We start from the raw sequence: 17,869 nt of genomic DNA, 5'->3' as shown, positions 1-17,869 counted from the left end.
AATGTTACGAAATAACAAAAAGGGCTGGTCTTCCAGCTAGGTCTCGTGTCACAACTTAGTCCGAGACGCTGCAGACTGCCCTAAAGACCACTTTATAGGAAGGCACAGGTATTCTGTATTTTTTTTTCCTGTGTTTTTGTCCTCTGAATGAGTCAGCCGAGGAAGCTGAGAGGCTGAGGGAAAACTGACAAGCTTTCTGTATTTTTTCCTTCCCGGTTCCCCTGACTCCACCGACTCCGTATCATCAGTGCCAAGCCAGTGAGCCAAGCACTCAGGCTCTTTCCTTACAACCCATCTGTGATCTCACAGACCTCCGGATGGGCATTAACTGACCTTGCCAGACCCAAGTAGAGAGCTAGAATCACACAATAACGTCCACTCAGCACAGAGATTGACGTTATTAGGCGTAGGAAGAACGCCAGCCCTTTGTGGTCGGAACATCACCCTGGAAATAGGTCTTAGAGGCGGGGCTGTGTCCTCCTCTATGCTCTGTTCCCAACTCAGTTAGCCTCCTCTTGGCCATCCTGATACCCTCACTCTTGGAAAGAATGAATCCTCCTCTCACTTCTTCTTTTTTTTTTTTTTTAAATTGATAGGTCTCCCAAAGCAAATAACATATTACACAGAATGTAAAGAAATAGCACAAATGATAATAAAGGTGCTCAAAGAAAACCCTTTTTCTACTCACAGTGCTTCAGACACCAAAGGTGTGGGATCTTTCCTCAGACCAACAACCAGTTCTCCACCAGTGCACACCAGTTGGGACACGTACCATTTAGTGCAGTCTGAAGCCATCCCCCTGGAGTTGACACCGACCCCGCTGTCAAGGTCATGGGCTCAATCCCACAGGGCTGCCCCCACTTCAGATCCCAGGCACAGTCTAGATTGTCATCTGTATGCTTGACCACCTGGGTATAACCAGGGGTTCCCACAGCCCCTTCCTCTGGTTGGTTACTTTGCTAAAATAGCCCAAAGGACTCAGAGAGGGTCCACTTTCACTTGCGTGGACTGCTTTATTACAAGGGTCTGAAGGAACAGCCAGTTGAAGAGGTGCACGGGGCAAGGTCTGAAAGGGTCCTGAGAGCAGGGTTTCTGTCCCAATGGTGTGTGCGTATGTCTCCCTCCTGGCACCCAGATACATTCATCAACCCTGCAGCTCTCTGTGGCCTCAGGGTTTTTATGGAGGCTTCGCCACTTGACATGATCCATCCTTAACTCGTTCTCTAACTCCCTCCCCTCCTCAAAGGTTGGAACCAAAGTGGCGCTGAAAGTTCCAAACTTCTTTTCAAGGCTTGGTCTTTCTTGTGACAAGCCCCTATCCTATAACCATGCAGGAGCTCACCAAGAGTCATCTCATTAGAACAAAAAAGGCTTTTGTAGCCCAGGAACCTCCAAGGGATATAGGACCTCTTGTCTAAGACTCTCCCATCACCCCCATCACTCAGGATATTACACAGGTTATAGGATGTCTATGTTAGGAATGGGTGCAGAGACCAAATATATATATATTTTTATTAGGTCACAGGTGCTTTGTCTAAAACAAGGATAGAGAGGAAGAAACTCATCTACTTAGTGCCACTCATCTATTTCACCTGCCTTCTCTCTCTCGAGACTTTTGAAGCTTCATTGTGGCTTCCTAGTGCTCAGTGGAACCCACTTTGGAAACCACTGAAGTCAGTGACTCCATATTGTTAACCAACTGTAATATGCAATGAATGGGGCTCTCCCAATATGGCGGCTCCTGTACCTGTGAACAGGATTTCTAAATGCATGTCACAAAAAGACAGCTGTTCATCAGAAATCTAGAGGTAGATAATATATCAACAATGATTCCTGCCACCTGTTGGCAGTGAGCAATATGGATGAAATTTTATTCTGACTTACTGCTAACTGTGTGTGACTGACACAATACCATGTGGTTGGTAGGCACAGGAGCCACAGTTCAAACTTAGGAAATGTGGCTCCCCTAATTTTCAAAAGTTGCACATTACAGCCTTTTTTTAAAAGTCAGAATAAGTAAGTGGAGAAGCTTCTGTGTACAGCAAACATTGAGAGCCAAGAGCTGTATCTGTTGTGCTGCCCACCTCCATTGTTCCAATACCACTGTGAGAGGGGTCTGTCCCTGGCCGAAGTCACCAACCCACTTCTTTGCAGGACCCAAGGCCCCTGGAGGTAGCCCTGGGCCCTCAAAGACATCAGCAGAGCTCTTTAGCAAGTTCTAGCAATTAAAGTGGTTCAGTTAAATGTTCAGAGCTACAAAACAATTCATCTGGTCCAAGATTGGGTCTTTGGGATTGAATTTTCAATCAATTTCCACATCTCTTTTGCTTCTTCTTTTTGCCTTGTAAGGGGGGACTGTTCTTTTTAATTATGCAGATGCTTCCTCTTAGGTCTTATTTTCTTCCTCAGGGCTCCCTGCAGAGAATTTGCTACAGCTGATTGATAAGAAGATATTGATTCCAAGGGCAGAGTTCAGGAATATTCTTATAAATGGATCATGTTGTTAATAAAGGGTCACTGCAGAAGGGGCTTTGGGGTGCGGAAGTTGCTGAAATCAGAGCTCTCAGCGATGGTAGCAGGAGAGAGAAAATGGCCCCATGACCCATGCTGAAGAAGGGAAATTAAGAGAAGGAAGGCATGGGATCAAAATGACCATTTGTCAAATACCTCTGGCCTCTGAGCTCTGCTAATACTAACCTCGTGACCTTGGACAGGCTTTTCAACATCTCACACCCAAGCTTCTTCAGCTGTAAAGTGGTATCAGGTATAAGATATAAGGTATAAGGTATAACATCTTCACAGGATGTTGTCAGGATAAAACAAAACAATGTATGTCAAGTGCTTGCCTGCCACAACATAGACACTAGGAATGTCTGTTGTTATAGCCATTATCCTGTTATTCTCTGTGCTTTTCCTAACTTTCCCTAGTGATAGGTTATCAGCTGGAATTTTGGGCTTCAAAATCATAAAACAAAATTGACATAATTCTCACTTGTCAGGTGAGGAGATTTTGGCTTCTCTTTATGATTTTTATATGAAAATCAGACAAAAATAATGACTGTTGGGCAAGAGAAGGTGCAGAAAGGAAGGAAGGAAGGAAGGAAAGAAAGAAGCAAGTTGAGGGGCGGGACATGTAAATTTTGCAACTGTCCTCAGTTTAATGTTTGGCATTCTGTCCTCATCACTGACTGGGTAGGGCTTCACAGCAAACTGGCAATTTGCTGTATGAGAAAATGAAGATTTATAAAAAGCCAAATTGGACAAATGGTGAATAATTGATTTAGCTGACCTGACAATTCCCACTTGTACGTAACACAGAATGTTTTATTCTGGTTGTAATTTAGTTTTCTGGGCACCCTCCCTCCTTTGAGTAGTTCACAGTAGAGACCTAGCTGCCTTCTGACTCTGCCATACAGCAAAAAATTTTAGATGATGAGCTCTGTCCTCATGGCATCCTAGCATAATCTATAATAAGTATGGTTCATAGTAGATACTCTTTGAAGAACGTGAGGATCTTTTATTTAGTTCTCTGATGTAGAATACAGTTTGGTTCCTACTTAATAAAACTTGAATATATTTGGCTGGATAAAAGAATTACTATGTTTACCCATCTTAAAATACAGTCTTTGGGAATAAAGTAAACCAAAATAGATAAAAGAAACATAAAACCAACAATATTGTGTCATTGTCTAAAATTCCCTTGCTCGCATCTGGGTATAGTACATACTATCTTAGAACACATTAAGAAAGGAAGTGTTTATTTCCAAACTTGGCCTCCCAAGGGGATGCATATTCCTTGGGCATTCCCACATCAATGATTATGTGAATTACAGATAGCTTACTGAACAAAATATAGAAGCATATGAGGACATTTAGAAGATATCTCATAGCCCATGCTAAAATCATGCATTACTAGGATTGAAAGTGTATCTGAGAGATCATTTTGGTTAACCTCTTCATTATAGGTTCTGTTTCATTCAATAAACATATAATGAGCTCCTAGAAGGTGACATGAATTAGGCTCAGGTTGTTAATAGGGGAATATGTTTTGGGGGGGGAGAAACTAAAGAAATAAAAAAAAGAGTGTGCCATCAAGGAGTTTATATGCTAGTGGAAAGGCTGTCTGGCTATGTATAAGGGCTGAGGCCAACACCGTGAGGTCAATGTGAATAAGGTACTCTAGGAGCAATTTGGGAGGAGAAAGCTACTTTGTGTTATCAGCCTGGCCAGCAGAAAACCATCCTTAAATATAAGCTCATTTTCATTTTACTCATTCATCAAAAATCTGTTGACCATCTTCTCTCCACCAAAATCCTGTGCTGAGCATTTGGAGATGCTGAATACAATAAACATGATGCCTTCATGGACCCAAAGTCAAACAAAGATGGTTAGAAATTGAACAGGAAATCACAGTGTCATGAGTTTTCTCAATGTTGGTATGTTCCCCTGATTCTGATAGACCTGTGTTTCTTGGAATGCCTGTGGGAAGTGATGACCTGGCATGGTGACAGATTGCCCTGTTTTTGACCCCTCATTCTCACATTGGAGAGGTGAGGTACGTGAATGAGATAGTGGTTAGCTTATCTTTATTAAAAAAAATAGACCTCCAATAAACATGAGTTGTCCTATTTTTTCTAGCCAAAATACTAATGAACTGAAAAGCTCATCATGCGTTCTTGCTCATTTCTGAACTGTGAGTCAGGGGTTCTCAGTGGGAGTGTTAGTTCTGCCAGGGATCAGATGTGCTTCTGTACCTGCAAGATCTGATTCCGTTATATTGAGCCTCGTTTTCTTTTGACGGGACATGAGGAAGTCATGCTCGCTACACTCTAGGTCTGTGTGTTCTGACAGTTAGTGTAGAATGCTGTTGACTGACCACAGGAAGTCACTCACGACACTAGAAGGGTCTTTGGCCATATGGTACAGTTAAGCTGAAATACTTTTCGAAGGTAATGGATGCTTCGGACACAGGCTTAGTGGTATTTTCTGTAAGGACCTCAATGTGAGAAAGGAATCCATCAAAATCCTTGAGGAGAACACAGGCAGCAACCTCTTCGACCTCAGCCGCAGCAACATCTTCCTAGGAACATCGCCAAAGGCAAGGGAAGCAAGGGCAAAAATGAACTTTTGGGATTTCATCAAAATCAAAAGCTTTTGCACAGCAAAGGAAACAGTTAACAAAACCAAAAGACAACTGACAGAATGGGAGAAGATATTTGCAAACGACATATCAGATAAAGGACTAGTGTCCAAAATCTATAAAGAACTTAACAAACTCAACACCCAAAGAACAAATAATCCAATCAAGAAATGGGCAGAGGACATGAACAGACGTTTCTGCAAAGAAGACATCCAGATGGCCAACAGACACATGAAAAAGTGCTCCATATCACTCGGCATCAGGGAAGTACAAATCAAAACCACAATGAGATATCACCTCACACCAGTCAGAATGGCTAAAATCAACAAGTCAGGAAATGACAGATGCTGGCGAGGATGCGGAGAAAGGGGAACCCTCCTACATTGTTGGTGGGAATGCAAGCTGGTGCAACCACTCTGGAAAACAGCATGGAGGTTCCTCAAAATGTTGAAAATAGAACTGCCCTATGACCCAGCAATTGCACTACTGGGAATTTACCCTAAAGATACAAACGTAGTGATCCAAAGGGGCACGTGCACCCGAATGTTTATAGCAGCAATGTCCACAATAGCCAAACTATGGAAAGAACCTAGATGTCCATCAACAGATGAATGGATCAAGAAGATGTGGTATATATACACAATGGAATACTATGCAGCCATCAAAAGAAACGAAATCTTGCCATTTGCGACAACATGGATGGAACTAGAGCGTATCATGCTTAGCGAAATAAGTCAAGCGGAGAAAGACAAATATCATATGATCTCCCTGATATGAGGAAGTGGTGATGCAACATGGGGGCTTAAGTGGGTAGGAGAAGAATCCATGAAACAAGATGGGATAGGGAGGGAGACAAACCATAAGTGACTCTTAATCTCACGAAACAAACTGTGGGTTGCTGGGGGGAGGGGGGTTGGGAGAAGGGGGGTAGGGTTATGGACATTGGGGAGGGTATGTGCTTTTGTGTAAATTGGAAGGGGAGATGAACCATGAGAGACTATGGACTCTGAAAAACAATCTGAGGGGTTTGAAGTGGCGGGGGGGTGGGAGGTTGGGGTACCAGGTGGTGGGTATTATAGAGGACACAGCTTGCATGGAGCACTGGGTGTGGTGAAAAAATAATGAATACTGTTTTTCTGAAAATAAATAAATTGGGAAAAAAAAACAATGAGAAACTGATTATGGCAATGTGCACAGGCTCTGTGCATGAGTTTGCCATCTGTGGCTGTGACACTGGGGGATTTATATGGCCTCTCTGCATCTCTGATTTTTCCTCCTAAAAATAGGGCTCCCATTGGGCTACTTAACATAGAAAAGGTATGTGGCTTACATATCCGAGTGTCTGCCACATGGTAAGTTCTCAGTGACTGTTAGTGTGGATTCCCCAGTTGAGAGTGGTGTCTCTGCTCTCGAGTGCCTTCACGACTGGACAGATTTCCACTCACGTGGGTGGAAAGTGGCGAAGCTGATATTTGAATTCTGTCAGGCATCAGAGACTGTACTCACATTACTCTACTGTCTCACTGATCAGAATCAATGACTTTTATATATTAGGACTCTGATAATATAAACCTATTGGGGGGGTGCCTGGGTGGCTCAATGGGTTAAAGCCTCTGCCTTTGGCTCAGGTCATGATCCCAGGGTCCTGGGTTTGAGCCCCGCATCGGGCTCTCTGCTCAGCGGGGTGCCTGCTTCCCTCTCTCTCTCTCTCTCTTCCTATTTCTCTGCCTGCTTGTGATCTCTGTCAAATAAATAAATAAAATCTTTAATATATATAGATATAGATGTAGATATAGACCTATGGGATTCTCCTTCCTGCCAGACTTTTCACACCTATCTGTTGGCTGTTCTGTTTACCCCATGAAAACTGGTATTTGTTGTTAATACAATTCTTCTCGCTTTGTCCTAGGACCAGAACTGTAATCCAATTAAGTTTTAGTTCTGATGAAACATTAGCACTCGGGGTTTGAGATATATTATTAGAGAGGATTATTTTTTAAATTTTAATCTTTTACATATTCAGTAGTATGTGTGTGGCAGAGGTTTCTGATTTCTTTATTTTTTATTTTTTTTAATTTTTTTAATTAAATTAATTTATTTATTTTCAGGAAAACATATTCATTATTTTTTCACCACACCCAGTGCTCCATGCAAACTGTGCCCTCTATAATACCCACCACCTGGTACCCCAACCTCCCACCCCCCCGCCACTTCAAATCCCTCAGATTGTTTTTCAGAGTCCATAGTCTCTCATGATTCACCTCCCCTTCCAATTTACCCCAACCCCTTTCTCCTCTCCTCCTTGTCCTCCATGATATTTGTTATGCTCCACTTGAGGTTTCTGATTTCTTGCTTGTGTCACGGCTAGCCAGCTTTTTGATCTAGGGGAGCAAGATATTTGAAGCACATGATGGTAAAACATACTAATGATAGCAGCTGTTATTTTTAGCACACACTATGTGCCATGTACTTTATATACTTTATTTCTAGTTTCATAATAATCTTGAAAGCTAGATATCATTTGATTGATTTAGAAATGGAGGCTCAGAGGACTTAAATAACCTGCCCATCATAATAAGCTTTAGAACCCAGATTGCAACCAAAATTAGCCCATCACCAAGCTCAGCAAATCACACTTCTACTTTGCCTCCCCAGAGTGGAAGGAAATGATGTTTATAGGAGGAATAGGAAGAGAAATCCTGTTCTAACTGACCAAAAATGTGTGTTATATGTGGGTGTGTGTGCATGTGTAAAGTGATATTTTTTGTGTGTGAATTAAGATCTTGCACATACAAACAGGACAGAGGATCATAGGGGAAGTGAGGGAAAATGGAATGGGAAGTCATCAGAGATGGAGACAAGCTGTGAGAGACTCTTAGCTCTAGGAAATAAGCTGAGGGTTGCTGGAGGCGAGATGGACGGAGGGAGTAGGTAATTAGATGATGGGCATTAAGGAGGGCACATGATGTGATGAGTACTGGGTGTTACATGCAACTGATAGATTATTGAACTCTGCATCTGAAACTAATGATGTACTATACATTGGCTAATTGAATTTAAATAAAAAAAGAAAAAAGATAATGCACACATTCTGAAGACATTGCTACTTAAATGAACCTAGTAATTATACTTTTTGCAAAATTAAAAAAAAATCTTTGCATGGGAAATAATCATTTCATAACAATTGGTATGGGAAATCTTCATTTTGCTCTAACAGATTTGCTTAAATGAGCTAGGTATTCATGTTGTGCATTTTCTCCTGACAACCATGACTGATTTTAATTTCACACCCCCATCAGAGGCAAATAAATACTGTTGCAGTATTTATTAATTTATTAATATTTATTATTATTAACTCATTATTATTAATTTTAATACAACAGGTATAGCTGTTACACAAAGTAATGATAGCTTAGCTTCATGTAGAAGTTCAACATTCTTACTGGATCAACTTCACTATTACCCAGGGAAGTAATCAACTTCCCATTGTCCTCATTGAATGACTGTGGTCATAGTTGAGAAAAGTAGGGTACAGAGTAGTTAAGAGCTTGCCAGATATCAAACGGTCAGGAAAAGTAGAAATTGGGACTTACACCTTATATGTCGGTGCCCAAAATAATGTTCTTTCCTTTTTTTTTCAATATTTTTTAAAATTTATTTGAGAGAGAGAGAGAGAGAGAACATGAACATGGGGGAGGAGCAGAGGGAGAGGTAGCAGCAGACCCCCCACTGAGCTGGAAGCCTGATGCGGGGCTCCATCCCAAGAGTCTAAGATCATGACCTGAGCCGAGGAAAGATACTTAACTGACTGATCCACCCAGGTGCCCCAGAAGAATGTTATTTCATTGGTCTCACACCATTATGCTAGAGTAGCCAGAAGAGAGGCATCCAGGAGTTTGGGGGCAGCAATGACCAACAGAAGCAATCATTTAAATGGCAATAATTACCACAGGTTGGTGTTTTGTTGATGTTATTAATTTTTAACTGAGTACTCACTTTGGTTACTTAAACGCAAAATTTAAATTACCAGTCATATCCCTAATAGTCTATAATCAGATTTTTGCTGCAAACCTATTTATTTTATAAATAGTTTTGTTAAAAAAATATTCCAGAAAGTGGGACACCTGGGTGGCTCAGTCATTAAACATCTGCCTTTGGCTCAGGTCATGATCCCAGGGTCCATATTGGGATTGAGCCCCATATTGGGCTCCCTGCTCAGCAGGGACCCTGCTTCTCCTTCTCCAGTTTCGCATGCTTGTGTTCCCTCTCTCACTATCTCTCTCTGTCATAAATAAATAAATAAATAAAATCTTTAAAAAAATTTCCAGAAAGTTTAGAAGTAAATATAACTTATGTAGAATTAATTGAGCATATAGTACGTGCAATGCAGTTTCCATTCTAGAAGGATAAAGGTAAGCATATAAAGTATTACACTAGAATAGTGGATGTTGTATAGTGGATGTTGTATGAGTATAGATGACTTACTCTGGAGGGTGGTGGTAAATACAGCCTTGATATATGTGTCACATGAGAAAACGAAAACAATTCAGAAACAAGTTCCTTTATTCAAAGGAAAACTATCCATGGATTGGGGAAGTACAGTGCCTTGCAAACAGTAGAGAACTATTCCCAAGGCATTTTAGGTAAGAATGAGTCTTATAATGTTAGGAGGGGCAACATGGACATGGGACATGATTGGCTAAGGTATGAGGAATTTTGTTATTAATCTAGTAGCTCCTGTTTTCTAGGGTAAAGTAAGCAGCTAAAGCTGAGTTGGAGGGTTGTTATTGGTATCCATTTTCCTTGACAGGTGTTTCCCATAAGTACAGACTAACTTACGCTTAAATTTGCAGCATGGGCAGCTTCTATTTTGTGGGTCTCGATATAAGAATTAACATTATCACAGGTGAGGATATTTAAGTTGGGTCTTGAAGGATATTAAAAGTTCACCATAGGGGCACCTGGGTGGCTCAATGGGTTAAAGCCTCTGCCTTTGGTTCAGGTCATGATCCCAGGGTCCGGGGATCGAACCCCACATCAGGCTCTTTGCTCAGCAGGGAGCCTGCTTCCTCCTCTGTCTCTGTCTACCTCTCTGCCTACTTGTGATCTGTCTGTCAAATAAATAAATAAGAATTACTTATAAAGAAGTTCACCAGAAATATGCAGGGAGCATAGAATAGGATCCAGACTGAGGTAAGTATCATATGAACTATCAGTAAGCCATGAAAAGGCAGTTTTAAAAACAGCAAATGGAGAACAATTTAATGTGTCTGAAGATAGAATAGGAAATGTCTGTAGATAAAATTGAACAAAAAATGTGCGACTTGTGATGAGTCTAGTTTACCCTGGTGAAGAGTGTAGACTGTATCCTGTAAGCTGGGGGAAGTCATGGACTGTTTTCGAGAAGGGGAGTGACATGAGCAGTTGTATGAGAACTATTTCATGGGCAGGGACGTGGAGAATACACACGTGGCATGGGAAGAGAGGAGACAGGCTCAGAGGCTGATGCCACAGGACTGGCAGGAGGTGGCGGTCCCGTAGGGCAGTGTCAATGGGGAGGGCGATGATGCCCCAAAAGGAGGAGGAACCAAAGTCTGTGGGGATGTTTCCCAACAGCTTGTGAGGACCAGATCTTGAACTTCTACCCTACACTCTTCGTGCCTTCCTCAGAGGAAGAGCTGTGATAAGAATGTTTAGGCTTTCGGGCGCCTGGGTGGCTCAGTGGGTTGGGCCACTGCCTTCGGCTCAGGTCATGATCTCAGGGTCCTGGGATCGAGTCCCGCATTGGGCTCTCTGCTCAGCAGGGAGCCTGCTTCCTCCTCTCTCTCTCTGCCTGCCTCTCTGCCTACTTGTGATCTCTCTGTCAAAAAAAAAAAAAAAAAGAATGTTTAGGCTTTCTTATTTGATTTAATTTATCTTCAAAAATTTTCAAAAGAAACTTGTATTTGCTACTACAAATTAAGCAGTTTAAAACCATGAAAAAACAGCTCATAATATTCCTTTAGCCTATTCCTTGTCCTTATAGGAAACCATTTTTTAAAAAATGATTTTATGTATTTGAGAGAAAGACAGAGAGAGCACAAGTAGGGGCGAGGGGCAGAGGGAGAGGGAGAAACAGCTCCCCGCCGAGCAGGGAGCCCCATAGGGCTCAATCCCAGGACTCTGGGATCATGAATAGATCTGAAGGCAGATGCTTAACCTACAGAACCACCCAGGTAACCCTCTAGGAAACTAGTTTTAACGGCATGAGGGGTATCTTTGCTTTCATTTTCTTTCTTTCTTTCTTTCAGATTTTATTTATTTGAGAAAGAATGAGAAAGCAAAAGCAGTGGGGAGGGACAAAGTGAGAGCGAGAGATAGGCTCCCCACTGAGCAGGGAGCCAGAGGCTGGACTCAATCCCAGGACCCTGGGCTTATGACCTGAGCCGAAGGCAGACGCTTAAGGACTGAGCCACCCAGGTGCCCATCTTCGCCTTCATTTCAATATTGATGTAAAACATATAGACCTATGCTTTTTGTCCCTTTTATTGAAAGCATCAGATTCATTCACACATATTTCTTCGACTTGCTTAAACTCTCTACAAATGTCTCACTTTTACAATTCATCATGGACATCCCTGGAGGGTAATAGATCGCAATTTAAGTCATTTTTTTTTAAGTGGCTGGATAATATTCCTTGCTTGGATTTGCCACAATGTGCAGCCATTTCCTTATTTAGACACATGCAGCTTGTGTCTTTTTTTGTCACTAGAAACTATTAAACAATTATATTTGCACATATTTTTGTTAATGGTGTAAACAATAGCCGCAGAAATTTAAAAAAAATCATTCTGTACCTGTTCACAACTAGAAAAGGACCTTACAAGTATCAACCAACAGGTGATTTACAAATGAGACATCGTAGGCACTGAAAAGTGCGGGAAAGAGCTCAGAGTCATATAAGCAGTTTGGCGGTGTCTCTGAAGCCAGAATCCAGTCCCCTGGCAGCAGCCTAGCCCCCTTTCCATAGGGCAGGTGCTTGTAGAGAATGAAGAAGTCGGCCCCCAAATGGTGGGGGATTTGTCATCAGAACATGGAATCCACATGGAGAAGGGATTTTCCTGGCCTAATTTTAATCATAAGACAGCCCTTCTTCTAACCAAAGCCTCCTGTGCCACAGGCCAGGGCAGGGGTGAGGGAGAGCTCTGAACTCCCCTCAGCCTGTCCCCGGAGGCAACCAAAGAATTTACCCTTCCTTCTGCTCTAAGGAAGTGCCCTTCCAGCAAAAGTGTGTGATTTCCTGGTTGGTGGACAGAGGGCAGCTGCTCTTGCCTTCCTGGAGCAGACCCTTTGACCTCTGAAATGTCCTTGGAGGCCCTGTCTCACTTACCCCCTTATGGGCACAGCCTCTAGGCTCCTGGGAATAGGCAGGAGAGAAAAACTCTTTGGTGTTCCTACCATGAAATGCTAACCAGAAGAAAACCAGTGACCTCTTTCTCTAATGCTTTTCAGGCCTGTCCAATCTTCAGAATCACCCAGAGCTGATTAATAGTGTATAGGTTACTAATCCCCAACACACAAATATACATGTACATATATTTTTCCTTTGGAATTGCTGTGTGTATATATACACACACACACACCTATATAGATAAATAGATAGAAATATAGATATAGATATGTATCTATATATATGACAATTCCAGAGAAGAAAATATTTATTATGCATTATTTAAAGTCTATTATTTACATATCACATATGTATTCTATAGTAGTTTTTCTTCGGCGTCCCCAGGTATTGCTACGATTAGCACACTTTTGACCTGTGGCCCATGTCCAACATTGTTATTTTCTCAGTGAGAAAGTTGCGGTCTAGAAATGTTCTACAACTTGCCAGAAACCATTCAGCATGTCTGTGGTGGAGCCGGGACCACTCCCTGTCTCCTAGGTCCCAGGTCAAAATTCTTTCACCAGATTTATAAATACAGATTCCTTTTAAAACCAAGAGAGATTTATCTTTGTCAAAGTGCCACTGTGAGAGGATGTGGGGGGGGGGCGGGGAACAGGCACCAGACAAGTACTCAGGTTTTCATGATGTTGAACAGAAGCAGCGTTTCTGAATTGAGTGACGGGGGTGCAGGAAGGTGGGCGCCCAGAGCCCCGGTGATACGTGGGGGGCGTGGGTCTTGGCCAGCTTGTCCTATTACAAAGACTGGCGAATGGACAAAGCCGGTCTAATTCATCTCCCAAGCATGTGAAAGACATTTAGAGACTGAATGATTTTCAGTCCCCCTAGGTTTGGGAATTAAAGGTAAATACGGTACGGAAAATGCTCAGGCCTGGCTTTAAAGACTTGTGTGAAATGCTTCCCGAGGGGGGAAATGCAGGTCACTAAAAGGTTGCTTCTCACTAATGCCCTTGATTGGCTGTTGGTGCGCAGCTCCCTCTGAAGTGACAATCAGTCCAAGTGACCACTGCCCTCTTGCTGCAATTATCAATGGTCTGGCAATTTCCCTCAATTTTAATCAATTTGGTTTGTGAATAGCCCTTTTCTTTGTTTGAGACAAAAGAGGCAAGTGTTCAGTCAGGATGCCTGGCTTCTCCCGGGCAGCTCCTGTTTTCTTTAGGAAGCTTGTGGAGACCCCGTCCACTTTTAGGCGCGGCAGAAGACTGGCATCTCCTTTCAGTAGAGCAAGAGCCATTCCAGCCCAGCTCAGTGTGACATGGTCCTGAGAGCCCTGGGTGCAGTAGAATGGGGGTGGGGGGAGATGGGCTGGGGGTGGGGAGAAGGGTAGCATGAACGTAGACTTACCGGTTGGATGTGTTGGCATGCCGGTTAAAATGCAGGGCTTAGTTAACTTTGGATTGCAGATAAATGACAGATCCCGGTGGAGCATATTTGCACTGAGTGATTGTATGAAGTCCTCTCTTAACTGGGTGTCCTCTGTTGTCTGTCTACATCTGACGATACTAGTAGGGAGAGAGGAAGAGAGGAAGGGAATGAGATGCGAGTCCATGAAGTCAAGAGTGTGAAGGGCAAGACGAGCGACAATGACCTTGTATCAAAGCACTTTCACTCATTCATGTATTTGTGTATTCAAAGATTCATTGATTGAGAAAAGATGTACTGAGTCTGCTATGCAGCCAGCATTGTGATGGGGATATTAAGATAGATGAAGCAGATTAGTGTGACTGAAGATGTACAAATCCAGGTCATGCTATACTATGATAAAACCACAAAACCTGGTACCACTGTGGTATCTCACATTGGAGAGGTCTGGCCAACAATGGCTGAGTTCCCAGCCCAATAAAGCTTGGGGATATACCAATCTTTCTCGATCAGGAATCTTTCCCTTTTCATTTTCTTCTTCTCACCACATTCAAGTTGTTGCTCCAGGGAGTAGCCGCGTGGGTGAAGCATGAATAGCAAACACCTATATGTTTTATTTCTGAGACAAATGGGCTTATCTGGAGAAGCTTAAACTGGGTATCTAAGTATAGAAATTGGGCCACAGCCATTAATATAGTTCACAGCTGTGTAAGAAAAAAAATAATATAAAGGAGGATGTGATATGTCTACTTCAAGTTCTTTCTAACTTGAGAGGCCCTAAGGCGTCTTATTAAAATTTATTTTTAAACTTGATCCAGACTGTTTGCCTGCTATTCTATTTTCTGTGAAGGGTTGTAATGCCTTTTGTATGTGTTCCCTGCTGTCTGTGGTATATGCACACACACACACACACACACACACACCACATCATACGCACAAATACACTCTTTTAAAATCAGAGTTGGAATTCTCAAAAAGTTAAAACCAATCTAATGAGGAATCAGTAAAAATTGGGGTTTAAAAGCACTTGTGCAGCCCCTAGTAGCTGTTGATGGGAATGTGGAGATACACAAGAGACAGTTTACTGACCTTGTAAAAGGAATTCATAGAATGTTAATAGAAATGAGTTGTTCACCAAGGAGTCCTTGCTTCAAATGCTGGCCACGCTACAGCATCCTTTGTTGGAGTCTCCCCCGCACCCCCAAAGTGCAACCCATTCATGTCGGAAGTTTCACTAGTGCAGGGTATGAACCCAGCTCCCTGGACAAGGTTGATTTGCTTGGAGTGGACACCCGGCTCAAGGACTGTCAGTTGCCAGCATACTGTGGGTGGCATGGAAAGGCTGGACAATGATGGGCTTAATAGTGACCGCCTTCACAGTCAGATTTTCTCTCTCAGAGATGAGCAGACAGCAGAGGAGGAAAAAATGGGTGTGTGGTAACGTCCGTGTGAGGGGAGTCCAGGCTCAGAGGCTCCACAAGCAGCCCCATTCCAAGGGAGGCACAGGTGACCGCTGGCCGGTGTGCAGATGCCCACGTGTGCACATTGTGCGTGTGAGAAGGATGCTTGTTGGGACCTAGAAGACCTTCCTGTTCTTGGAGGTGTTTCCATCTCTCTGAGGCCAAGATGTCTGACTATCACTGTTCTTTCCAGAAGCAAGATTGTGGAATGGTCCTGTTCCCAGAAGACCTGGAGGAGCATCTCTGTATTTTTATGGCCATGAGTTTTATTACAGTAACCTGTTACCTGAAGTAATCCAAAGGAGGCATGTGCTCTTTCTAAGCAAAGGCTTAACTCACAAACCCAGACTCAGCAAGGGAACTATATGACAAGGCGGCATGGAAGGTGTGCGTAACATAGAGGGAAAAGAAGCTGCAAACAGTGAAGGGGAGCTGGTTTCTGCTTGGGGAATTAGACACAGCATCTGAAATTGGCTATCAAGGAGGGGTCAAGAGTTTTCTCACCTAGCCTGGGTACCTTCTAAGGAATTAAATAGAACCATGTGGTTGTATTAAAGCATTCCTCTGCCTACTGAGTTGAAATCAGTTGTCCATATGGCAACCCATCCACACACACACACACACACACACACACATTGGGCATTTACTGGTCTCACTATCTACATGATGAAGCACTTTCATGTCTTTCCATTCATTCCTTCTTACAGAGAAAAATTATGAAGGAAAGAAAAACCTAAGAAAACAAGCAACCAGTCTTTAGGGTTATACCTTGCCTCCTACCAGATGCATGTGTTACCTCCCGGGAAACGCACAAGAATCGGCTGATACAGTGCTCCTTTTTTAAAGGTAAGTTAACTGAATCAGAATGGGTAAGTGATTTGCTCTAATATCACGCAAATAGTAAGGATACAGGTTTCTTTCTAATTAAAATAACGTAAAAATAAAAACAAAAGCTTCAGGGTTGTCAGGTGGGACCTGTTCACAAATTCCCCCTTATACCCTGCACCAAAGTCCTCTGGTCACTTCTTCTCTTTATGTGGCTCAGGGTCTACCATGGCCACATTCAACCCAGTGTCAGACTTCTCTCTAGTGACCTAGGGTTTAAGGTATTTTTTTTTTAAAGATTTTATTTATTCATTTGACAGAGAGAGATTACAAGTAGGCAGAGAGAGAGGAGGAAGCAGGCTCCCTTCAGAGCAGAGAGCCCGATGCAGGACTCGATCCCAGGACCCTGAGACCATGACCTGAGCCGAAGGCAGTGGCTTAACCCACTGAGCCACCCAGGCACCCGGGTTTAAGGTATTTTTGACTCCCCTGACCTCATTTTAAAACTTACCTGCCCTTTGCCTCTTTCCTTAAGATTCTTGCTAAAGAATTGGTTGTGAAGTAAGCAAATCAAACACTGAGGTATTAAGGGATGATAATGGTCAAAATACAATTCCCAATTAAGACCGTAATTGCATTTTATCCTGGAGAAAGTCCTTGAGACCTCAGCATATCCTTAAGTGTGGAATCCACTTTATTAGCTCAGAGGATTTTTTTTTTAATAGGTCAGGCTGACCACTAGTTAAAACCCACAAAATGGTCCTGTTGACGAGTTCAGAAAATGCTACTTGTCTTCAGCTCTACTTTATAAATCCTGGAACCCCCAAAGTATAATCAATTGATCAAGTTTTGTAACTCCCATCTCATGTTGAAGCTTCAAGGGCAACACCATTTTAAAAAAGTTGGAAATTAATATTTGTGGATTTAAATTGAAGTGAAGCTACCCTTGAATCCACCACCATCATAGGCTGACTGACCAGTGTTTATTTTCTGAAGAACTATGGCTTTTTTGCAGCTGTTCCTGAGTGGTGTGTGTGCTGGCCTGTATCAGCTTGCAGGAACTGATTATTGAATTTTCAGAAATTTTGCGAGCTGGTTGACTTCACATTAAAAGCTTGTAATTGGCCATGATGAGAATATATTCACCATGGAAATTGGCGGGCACTATAAATCCAGGGCTGATGGATTGATTCATCTTTATTTATTTATTTATTTACTACGGAACCGTTTTTTTTTATTTTTTATTCATTTTTTTTAAAGATTTTATTTATTTATTTGACAGAGAGAGATCACAAGTAGGCAGAGAGGCAGGCAGAGAGAGAGGAGGAAGCAGGCTCCCTGCTGAGCAGAGAGCCCAATGCGGCACTCGATCCCAGGACCCTGAGATCATGACCTGAGCCGAAGGCAGCGGCTTAACCCACTGAGCCACCCAGGCGCCCCGGAACCGGTTTTTAAATTGTTAATCATGTACCGACATACTGCCATCTGTCCTCCTTCCTTCTGTCTCTTCCCATTTTTCCTTCTCTCTTTCCCTCCCTCCCTTCCTTCCATTATTCCTTCCTCTCTCTCCCTGTCATTGTTTTATTTTTCTTTTATTTTCTCTGTCTTCTAATATTTCTCATAGTACTAGGTGTT

The sequence above is a fragment of the Neovison vison genome, chromosome 4 (assembly GCF_020171115.1).
Source record: "Neovison vison isolate M4711 chromosome 4, ASM_NN_V1, whole genome shotgun sequence".
Classification (NCBI taxonomy): domain Eukaryota; kingdom Metazoa; phylum Chordata; class Mammalia; order Carnivora; family Mustelidae; genus Neogale; species Neogale vison.
The sequence above is the reverse complement of the archived record's forward strand: the minus strand, read 5'-3'. Positions refer to the sequence as shown.